Raw genomic sequence first — 10054 nt, 5'->3', positions numbered from 1 at the left:
GTCTGTCCCGGGGAAATTTGTTCTCCTCTAGGTCCGAACACGGTACAGACCTAAGAAGAACCTGGGAAAGAAGGAATACTGGAGCGATGTCCTGTCTAGGGGAAGCCCGCTGAGAATGAGCAACTCCGGTTGACTTGAGTGCACAGGTTATTCCCCGTGTTCGAGGATGAAATCGAGAAATAAGGGGCAAACTGGTTGGGAAATATCATCCAGGCCTCGGGCAGGACACCGGCCTCCCGGTTCCTGTCGAGAAAAGCTCCGGCTCCGACCCCTGCAACCATCCCTGCCTCCAGATCAACAAAAGGGATTACTAGATCCTATGATCTTGCGCATAAGTGGAAAACCCACACACATGACGCATGGAAAATATTTGACAATCGAAGGAATGGGCTAGCACAAGCCATAGTATGTGGTCAAAATATAGTACTCGTACTCAAGAGCCTACTCCCATGTGGGGTACGAAGCACTTATAATGCAAAGTACTGCCTGAGGAGCTTACATGCTTACTCTCGGGCAGGGATCATATTACTTATAATGCAAAGTACTGCCTCAGGAGTTTACACGCTTACTCTCAGGCAGGGATCATATTACTTATAATGCAAAGTACTACCTCAGGAGCTTACACGCTTACTCTCAGGTAGGGAGCATATTCCATATAATGCAAAGTACTGCCTGAGAAGCTTACACGCTTACTCTCAGGCAGGGATCATATTACTTATAATGCAAAGTACTACCTCAGGAGCTTACACGCTTACTCTCAGGTAGGGAGCATATTCCATATAATGCAAAGTACTGCCTGAGAAGCTTACACGCTTACTCTCAGGCAGGGATCATATTACTTATAATGCAAAGTACTACCTCAGGAGCTTACACGCTTACTCTCAGGTAGGGAGCATATTCCATATAATGCAAAGTACTGCCTGAGAAGCTTACACGCTTACTCTCAGGCAGGGATCATATTACTTATAATGCAAAGTACTACCTCAGGAGCTTACACGCTTACTCTCAGGTAGGGAGCATATTCCATATAATGCAAAGTACTGCCTGAGAAGCTTACACGCTTACTCTCAGGCAGGGAGCATATTACATAACATGCAAAGTACTGCGTACGGAGCTTGCACGCTTACTCTTACGCAGGGAGCATCGTACGAAACATGCCAATTCCTGCAACAACGCATGAGGCATAAGTACAAACGCAAAGTACTGTATTTAAACTCAGAGTTTTTACAGGGAGCGACAATGGGTATGAGACATAAAGCAGGAATGGGTCTGCGCAAGACTGAGTATGCTGTCAAAACTACCTAAACTCTTGTGCAGCCTAAGGCGCATCGGAGTCCCTAAATTACCATTGTGAAAAGTAGATGTATTAAAACGCTACGTGCTAAACAATACAGGGAACACATGGTATAATTATTGCAAAAGTACTGTGAAATACAGGGAGAAATTAAAACCCTGGTTCTCCAGACGTGGAAAGCAGCGAAGCTTGGCACTTGTGTCATAACACCCACACCAGCACCCTCTAAGCCTGTCAGTGACTTCTTGCAGAAGTATAATACAACATAGGAACTCGATAGTGGCCAGCTTCCGAGCGGCAGAATGCGAAATCCAAACAAGTACCGGTAGTAGCCTTGCCTAGGAAGGCGGAGTACGGTCCCTATGAAAACCAAATATTTCGGGTTCTTACGAACTCTGGGTCTAATGATAACCGCAGGGTTATTAGATCAGAACCCCCGGGTTATTAAGAACCTTCGGGTCCCCAAGCAGTCTCCGGGTCATGAAAAGATCTCAGGGCCTGGAAAAGGTAATCCTCGAGGCTCTTATATAGCCTCGGGTTCAAAACGTCCTCTGGGTCCAGAGCAACCTCAGGTTCAAAACGACCTCCGGTTCTAGAGCAACCTCCAGGTTCAAAACGACCTCCGGGTCCAAAAGAAACCTACGGGTTCAAAACGACCTCCGGGTCTAGAAGGAACCTCCGGGTTCAAAACGACCTCCGGGTCTAGAGCAACCTCCGAGTTCAAAACAACCTCCGGGTCCAAAAGAAACCTCCAGGTTCAAAACCACCCCCGGGTTCAGAAGGAACCTACGGGTTGCCAAACAACCTCCGGGTCCAGAGCAACCTCCGGGTTCAAATTGACCTCCGGGTCGAAAAGAAACCTCTGTGTTCAAAACGACCTCTAGGTCCAGAAGGAACCTTCGGGTTCCCAAACGGCCTTCGGGTCTTAAATACGACCTCAGGGTCTGAAGGAGCATCCGGGTTCCCAAATTACCTCCGAGTCCGTACTCAACCTCCAGGTTCTAAAGGTGACCTCCGGGCTCAAGAAATGACCTTCAGATCCCAACAACATCTTCGGGTTTTGAAGCAATACAACGGTTCCGTTCGATCCCATGATCCACCTATTGAATCTCTGGGTCCATAAGAGAGACCTCCTATCTCTTGGGAAAATTTCACGAGTAATCCATCTACGGAAGGTGGAATGTGACGCATCTCTATACTCCAAGTTCACGAACCTAACACATCTGGTTCCGTCTGTAAGTCTTCCCAAGGGTAGTTGGACGATGCATTAGAAGACGCTCCCAGGTTTTGATAAAGGAAAACACTGCTCAAAAAAGCCTACCTAGCAATCATCGAGAGTCTACCTGACGGAGGTGACTTCGAGTCGAAAAGATATACGAGAAGGTCCCCTTGAAGGTCCACACAACCATCAGGTTCCTGGACAAAAGTTCAACCAGCCTCCGGGTTCCAGGACGGAAGTCCATCCGGCCTCCGGGTTCTAGGACGAAAGTCCATCCAGCCTCTGGGTTCCTAGATGAAAGTCCATCCAGTCTCCGGGTTCCTAGACGAAAGTCCATACAACCTCCAATTTATGAAGAATCGCATCCACGAGCCATGAGTTTTAGAAGGATGTATCTCTAAATCTTCAGACTTTTGGAAAACACGTCCAGGATCCTCCGTGTTCCAAGAAAGCCCGACACAAGGTCATCCTAGCATTGATTGTACCCTACATCCGGGGGCAGACAGCAATATTATGTAGTTGAGAGTGGCGATGAATCAATGGCAGAGTTCAACTAATGGTTCTGTCTTCTTTATTCGGCATGGGCACTACTGCTCACCACAAACAACATGTCCAAGAGATCTACTCCGGTAAGAAAACCTGAATGAAAGTCCATTACAGCTTTTGCAAGCTCATGAGGCGCAAGCAAGGCCAGCAGAATCAAGCATGAGGATCCTCAATTTCGGCCTATTGGTGTTATTAAACCTCCTCATCCCCCTAATCCTTAGCCTCGCCAAGATTCTCCCTCTTAGAATTCATGGGTCCTGACCCATACACTCCTCCACACGATTCATGGAACTAGAAAGCCTCAAGAAATGCAAACTGAAGTCCTGCCTGAACTAAGGCCGAGTATAGCTACAGAAGCAGCACAAGTATCTTGGGTATGAGAAGAAGCATCACCCTTTATGCAGACGTTCCCGGCTTCTCCATCTGACTTGCGGCCAACTCCGACCAATTCCCACCGTGAGGGAAACGTCTCATCTTTATAAAGGAGAAGATAAAAGTCTTACAGACTCGACTTGATCCCGCGCGACAGTGATGTACACCCTTAGTGTTGGGGAAAACTACTCATGTATTGAATTCCTCCAGGCCCCAGGCAGGACACCGACCTCTGGGTCCCCGCTAAGAGGAACCCCGATTCCCCGCTATGGACTTCTCCGGGTCCGGTCCCTGGGACCGCCCCCTTCCCCCGGGAAAAGGAAAACTTCCGATAAGGAGAACCTTCCATATATCCGAATATGGAAGAGTTTAACCTACTCCAACCGACTAAGGCCCGCCTTACAAAAACTATACAAAGGGAACTGATACCACTCAAATTACCCTAAGGAGTGATTTATACTCTCTCAAATATGAGGTCGAGTTGTAGTACTTAGGGATCAAATTCACAGAGAGCTAGGGAACCTAAGGATTCTAACATGATTTGTTAAGCAAAGATGTTTTAAGAGTTTTAAAAGTAAATTGCAGTTTTATATTGAACAAGTGTTTGTTCAATAGCAGATTTTTGGGGTTTTCGTGCTTATAAAGGAAATAGCTTGACTTAGGGTTTTTATTCAGGAAAGTTGGAATTATAATCCTATAGATGCCTAATGAGTTGCATGCATGATAATGTAAAGCTCAACTATTTGATCAACAAGTCTTTCGGCTCTTGCGGGCATTGACTTGTTGTCTATTAACTAGATCTATAATCTCAACTCTCGTTATATTGATCTATAGAACGTGTCGATCAATATTCCAATGGGCGTATCGATTGATACACCTTTTGCACCGTCGATCGATTATTCAAGTGTGATATCGATCGACGCACGCTAGTCAAGCTTTATGCGCAGGTTGAATGAATGCTTACTAAGCTCACTAGATCAGCTCCTGCCTTGCTCATAGCAAGAAACATAGCTCTATTAGAATGTTTTCAGGATGAGAATAAAGCTATGGCTTTTATCAATCTATCCAAGGGCAGGTTCTAGGTAGCTAATCTAGAAACATGCATTAATGAACAATCCTAAATATGATTATCACAACTCAGCAATCTATAGTTGGGGCTAATCTCTCCTAACCTATTTAAACCCTAAAATCTAACAAAAGAACTACTCAGACATGGCTAAGCAATTCTTAGCAACAGTTAAGTATAAAAACTTCATAGAATAATAATATAGATATCTATGGAGTTCCAATCACAAATTATAACTATGGATCTTCTCTCCTTTCTATCAATAAAACAACGAAACACAAAGAAAGCACACTTTGCCTCTAACATGACGGCAAAGCTTATATACTTACGGTAAAAACTCGTCAGGGGCAATCTTGTAAAATAGTGAAATCTTGGGATTCAAGTTGGCTGTGACCAAACGGGCTTCCTGCGCGCTTCGCTGTCGATCAACACCATGTCTTGTGTATTGATCGATTCTAGCTCTCCAATATCGATCGATAGTCGATCTCGATGGTAATCTCGGGTGCTTGCTCAAAATATCTCCAAAATGGTCCAAAATCATCACTTATCTCCAAAACATTCCTGCTCTTATAAATATAATAAATAAACTCTATAATAATATAATTATTAGTAAAAACACCTACAAACTATGGATGAAAATGGGTCAAATCCATAGCCTATCCGAAACGTAAACCATAAAGCAGGAGTAAGGCGGCTAGAACTAGGGTTCTTTCTCAAAACTGTTGTAGTTCCAGCTCTTTGATCTAATAAAATGTCTCTTTCTACTTTCTAACTTGCAAATCAATACAAATACTCACGAATTCTAAGCCTTGTCCATCGTTCTGTGGTACTCTCAAAGATCCTACACAAAAATCCCCTAACAGTTTGGCACTGGAAGGAGAGGGGTAATCTAAACTACGTGATATTGGCGGTGGACGAGCAGGATGAGCTACCCGAAGCTACCCAAAGAGAGGCCGAACTCCAGAGGAAAATCGATGGTCTGTAGAATCAAGTAACCGAGTTGCATAAAACTCGGGATGAGACCAATCCCGAGCTCTCCTCGGAGTTCCAGAGCCTGAAGCAGAAGCTCAATGAACACTCCAAGCAACTGGAGCAGAGCGCCGACAAGCTCAGCCAGCTCAAATCAGAGAATCTCAACCTCCGTGACGAGAACCAAGCCCTCAACACGGCAAGTAATAAGAAGTGTTGATTCCGAGCTCAGGTCCGCCCTATGCCTACTCCGGAGACACCCAACTCTGGAACCGATGTGAATCTCCCACCTACGGCGTCGGGGGAAAGACGCGTCAACACGTGAGAAGGCTAAGGATGCCCAGACCTACGACGTGGAACATAGCGAACCCGAGCTGAAATCTGATAAGGAAGCACCTGATCGAGCAAAGATGGCGGAGTCTCCCATGGTCGCTTACCTGGAACAGATGTTCATCAAGAGGCTCGATGCCATGCAGTCCATAGTAGAGAGGCTCCCAGGGGTAGCTCCCCCTATCCGGAAGAGCAACCCCGACTCTTATGCCGATACTCCTTTCACGGATGAGATCACCTTGATCGAGTTGCCCAGGAAGTTCTCCTTCCCCAGCATAAAGGCGTATGACGGCACCACTTATCCGGACGACCACGTCGCCCAATACATACTAAGGATGTTCGCCGTAGCACTCCCAAATTGGTCGCGTGAAGCTACCATGTGCAAAGGGTTCAGCTCCACCCTGACCGGACCCGCACTGCAGTGGTATATCAACCTACCCTCCAGGTCAATAGCCTCCTTCGCGGTTCTCAGCGATAAATTTGTGGAACATTTCACCAGCAGCAGGGACCTGGAGAACCTCTGACAGCCTCTACGAAATCCTCCGGCACCGAGCATAACCCCTACGAGGCTACATAGCCCGCTTCAATCAAGAGAAGGTGGCTATTCCCGAATGCAGCATCCCCACTTCTATCTCTGCCTTCAAGAGAGGCTTGCTCCCCGACGGGGACCTCTATAAGTAGCTAACCAAATACCAGTGCAAAACCGTGGAAGACGTCCTATCTCGAGCCTGGGCGCATGTAAAATGGGAGGAAGACGTCGCCAGCCGCGCTAAGGCGCAACAAAACCAGATCCAAAGACGATCAGACCAGACCGAACCGAGCGAGATGAGAAACACTCTCAAAGACCAGCCAGGGACTCCGGAAATCGAAACCGGGGCAGATACCAGTACCGGCCGATCGTGAAGGCAGAAGGGATGACAGTGTCCACGTGGCCAGACATCTTTAACCTCTCCGTCTCAAGGCCGTGGCTGATCAATGTTCTGAGGCAGATGGGCCAACAGGTTAAGTGGCCTCAGAAGATGAAAGCACCCGACTCTTTCCGGAACCCTAATTTCTGGTGCGACTTCCACCGAGACCACGGTCACAAAACAGAGGACTGCGTCGCACTAAAGATCGAGGTCAACGAGCTGCTTAAGAAAGGACACCTCAGGGAATTCCTTTACGGGAAGGCCAAGAGCCATCTAAGCAAGGAGACAACGAGGAAGCCCACTGAAGCTGCTCCCATCTCGCCACCTCGTCAGGACCGAGTGATTCATGTCATATCGGGCGGTTCAGAGATCAGCGGTATAAGCCATGCAGCCGCAAAGAAAAGGACCTGGAACGCTAAGCACGGCCTAGAAGCAGCCTAGCAAAAACGTCTGCTCCTAGGCACAGACGAAATAAGCTTCAAGGCCAAGGAGCAGGAGAAAGTTCTCACTCTGCATCACGACGCCCTAGTCATTTCGCTCACTGTAGCGAACTTCCTGGTGAAAAGGTTATTGGTAGATAATGGAAGCCCCGGCAACATCATCTTCCAGGCCGCATACATGGTCCTGGGGCTGGAGGAAAATGCTCTAACTCGGAGGACAACCCCACTTATAGGGTTCAGCGGGGAAGTCAAACAAACCACTGGAGAGGTGACCCTCCCCGTGTACGCGGAAGGGGTCAACATGTCAACCAAGTTCCTCGTTGTTGACTGCGACTCGTCCTACAATATGATCCTCGGACGGCCCTGGATTCACGGCATGGGAGCCGTCCCTTCAACTCTTCACCAAATGGTTAAATTCCCTACACCCTGGGGCATAAAGGCGATCATAGGGGATCAGGAGTATTCCCGCTCCTGCTACCAGACTACTCTGAAGGGAAAGACCAAGGTCGTATAGCAATTACAGAGTAAGCCTCCGGCTCATCACACCGAAGAACCCGAGGTAGAGGAAATGGACGACGTGCCATTAACCGAAGGAGATCAGACCTGACATCTCAAGATGGGCTCCAAGCTGACCAAAGGATTGAGGAGAAGACTAGTAGACTTCCTCAGGTCTAACTCCGATTGCTTTGCTTGGTCCCACGCAGATATGCCAAGGATCGACAGGGAGATCATCATGCACAAGCTGGAGGTGGATCCCCTACATCAACGCGTCAGACAAAAGAGAAGGAAGTTCGCTCCCGAAAGAGACGCAATCATCAACGATGAAGTCAAGAGCCTGCTCGGCGCGGGGTTCATTCGTGAGGTGCAATATCCGGAATGTCGAGGCAACGTCGTCGTGGTCAAGAAAAAGAACGGGAAGTGGAGAGTCTGTATCGAGTTCACGGACCTCAACAAGTCCTGTCCAAAGGACCCCTTCCCGCTGCCTCATATCGACAAGCTGGTGGACGCCACTGCGGGGCATCAGCTGATGAGCTTCATGGACGCGTACTCAGGCTATAATCAAATACTTATGCATCCGGAAGACAAGGAGAAAACATCCTTCATGACCTCCAGAGGGATCTACTGCTACAAGGTTATGCTCTTCGGCCTGAAGAACGCGGGATCAACTTACCAACGGCAGGTAAACATGATGTTCGCAAACCATATCGGGGGAACCATGGAGGTCTACATCGACGACATGCTGGTCAAGTCCCTAGAGGCGGAGGACCACGTATCTCACCTACAGCAGGCCTTCTCCACCCTCCGGAAGTACAACATGAAGCTCAACTCAGCCAAATGCTCATTCGGGGTCGGCTCGGGCAAGTTCCTGGGGTACATTGTAACCCACCGGGCATCGAGGCCAACACGGAGCAAATCAGGGCCATTCACACAATCCCTTCCCCAAAGAACGTCAAGGAGGGTCAAAAGATAACGGGAAGGATGGCGGCTTTGAGCAGGTTCATCTCCAGACTCTCCGACAAATCTCAGGCCTTCTTCGGAACCCTCAAGAATCCAAGCGATTTCCAATGGACGGAAGAGTGCGAATCCGCTCTCCAAGAGCTAAAGTCGTATCTCACCACTCCTCCTCTCCTATCCAAGCCACTACTCAATGAAGTCCTGCTGCCAGTCTCTGAACACGCCGTGGGAGCCGTCCTAGTCCGCGAGGAGGGAAACAAGCAGCTACCAATCTATTACGTAAGTAAGGCTCTCCTGGACGTGGAAACCCGCTATATTCATCTAGAGAAGCTGGCCTTAGCCCTGATAGTCGCCGCTCGCAAGCTCCGACCCTACTTCCAGGCTCATCCAATCGTGGTTGTTACCTCCTTCCCTGTAAAGTTGGTCCTCGACAAACCAGAAGTCTTTGGACGCCTAGCCAAATGGGGTGTGGAACTAGGGGAGTACGACGTAAAATTTCACCCTGCCACGGCTATAAAGTCACAGGTCCTAGCGGACTTCGTGGCTGAATTCTCCCCTGCCTTGCTCCCAGCTTTGGAGCAGGAGGTACGCCTCCGAGGTGAAACTAGAAGAGGGAGAATGGATCCTGCACATTGATGGATCAAGTAACGTCAGAGGAGCTGGAGTGGGGATAGTGCTTACCTCGCCAACGGGGAACACGGCCTCAAGGGCCGTAAGATGCAACCACACAAAGCACGGTATAGGAGGATGCCTCTTTCCGAGGACAAATTTACGCGACCCCTTGGTCCTAACTCCTCGATCGCAAATCAAATCGAAACAGGAACAACAATTTTGGCTGCGAACATCCGTAGTCAAACCAGAATGTTTCCCAAACGCAGGGCTAAGACTAATCCCTTGCAACATCGCGAAACATCATCAAGCCCGCGAACATTTCAAGCACGAAACGCGGCATACGGAAGAATAACAAATCTTCAGCATCGCGAGGCGTCGCAGACGCCTGAAGATTCGTTCTTCGACGAAATTTCCTTCCTAGATAAAAACACTTTCTTGGAAGACCAGACAGTCATACGCACTAACATCTTCTCAAAATATATCCTTCGCAAAGACTCGAAACAGTAATTTTAACCATTAAGTTTGTTGCTGATCACAACAAACTCTTAACGTCCTAAACAGACTTAGCCATCTCATAGAGATGACTCTTGTACATCCAACACAAGGATAATAGCGCTATAAAAGAAACCCAAAATTTTTGGTCAGCACTTCCACGAGGCTTAAAAATTGTCCTTGGAGATATACTCGGTTCCAACCATACAAGTCGTATAAGCCGAGAACCTATCGTGGACTTTAAATCGGTATGGAATCAGGATGAAACTGAAACGGGATACGTAAGCCGAATTAGTCATCGCACCCTCTAAAACCAGGAGTAAACCTAGGTCTTGCCCTAAACCCAGCGCA

This window comes from Brassica oleracea, chromosome C2 (assembly GCF_000695525.1).
Source record: "Brassica oleracea var. oleracea cultivar TO1000 chromosome C2, BOL, whole genome shotgun sequence".
NCBI lineage: Eukaryota > Viridiplantae > Streptophyta > Magnoliopsida > Brassicales > Brassicaceae > Brassica > Brassica oleracea.
Note: the sequence above shows the minus strand (reverse complement) of the source record.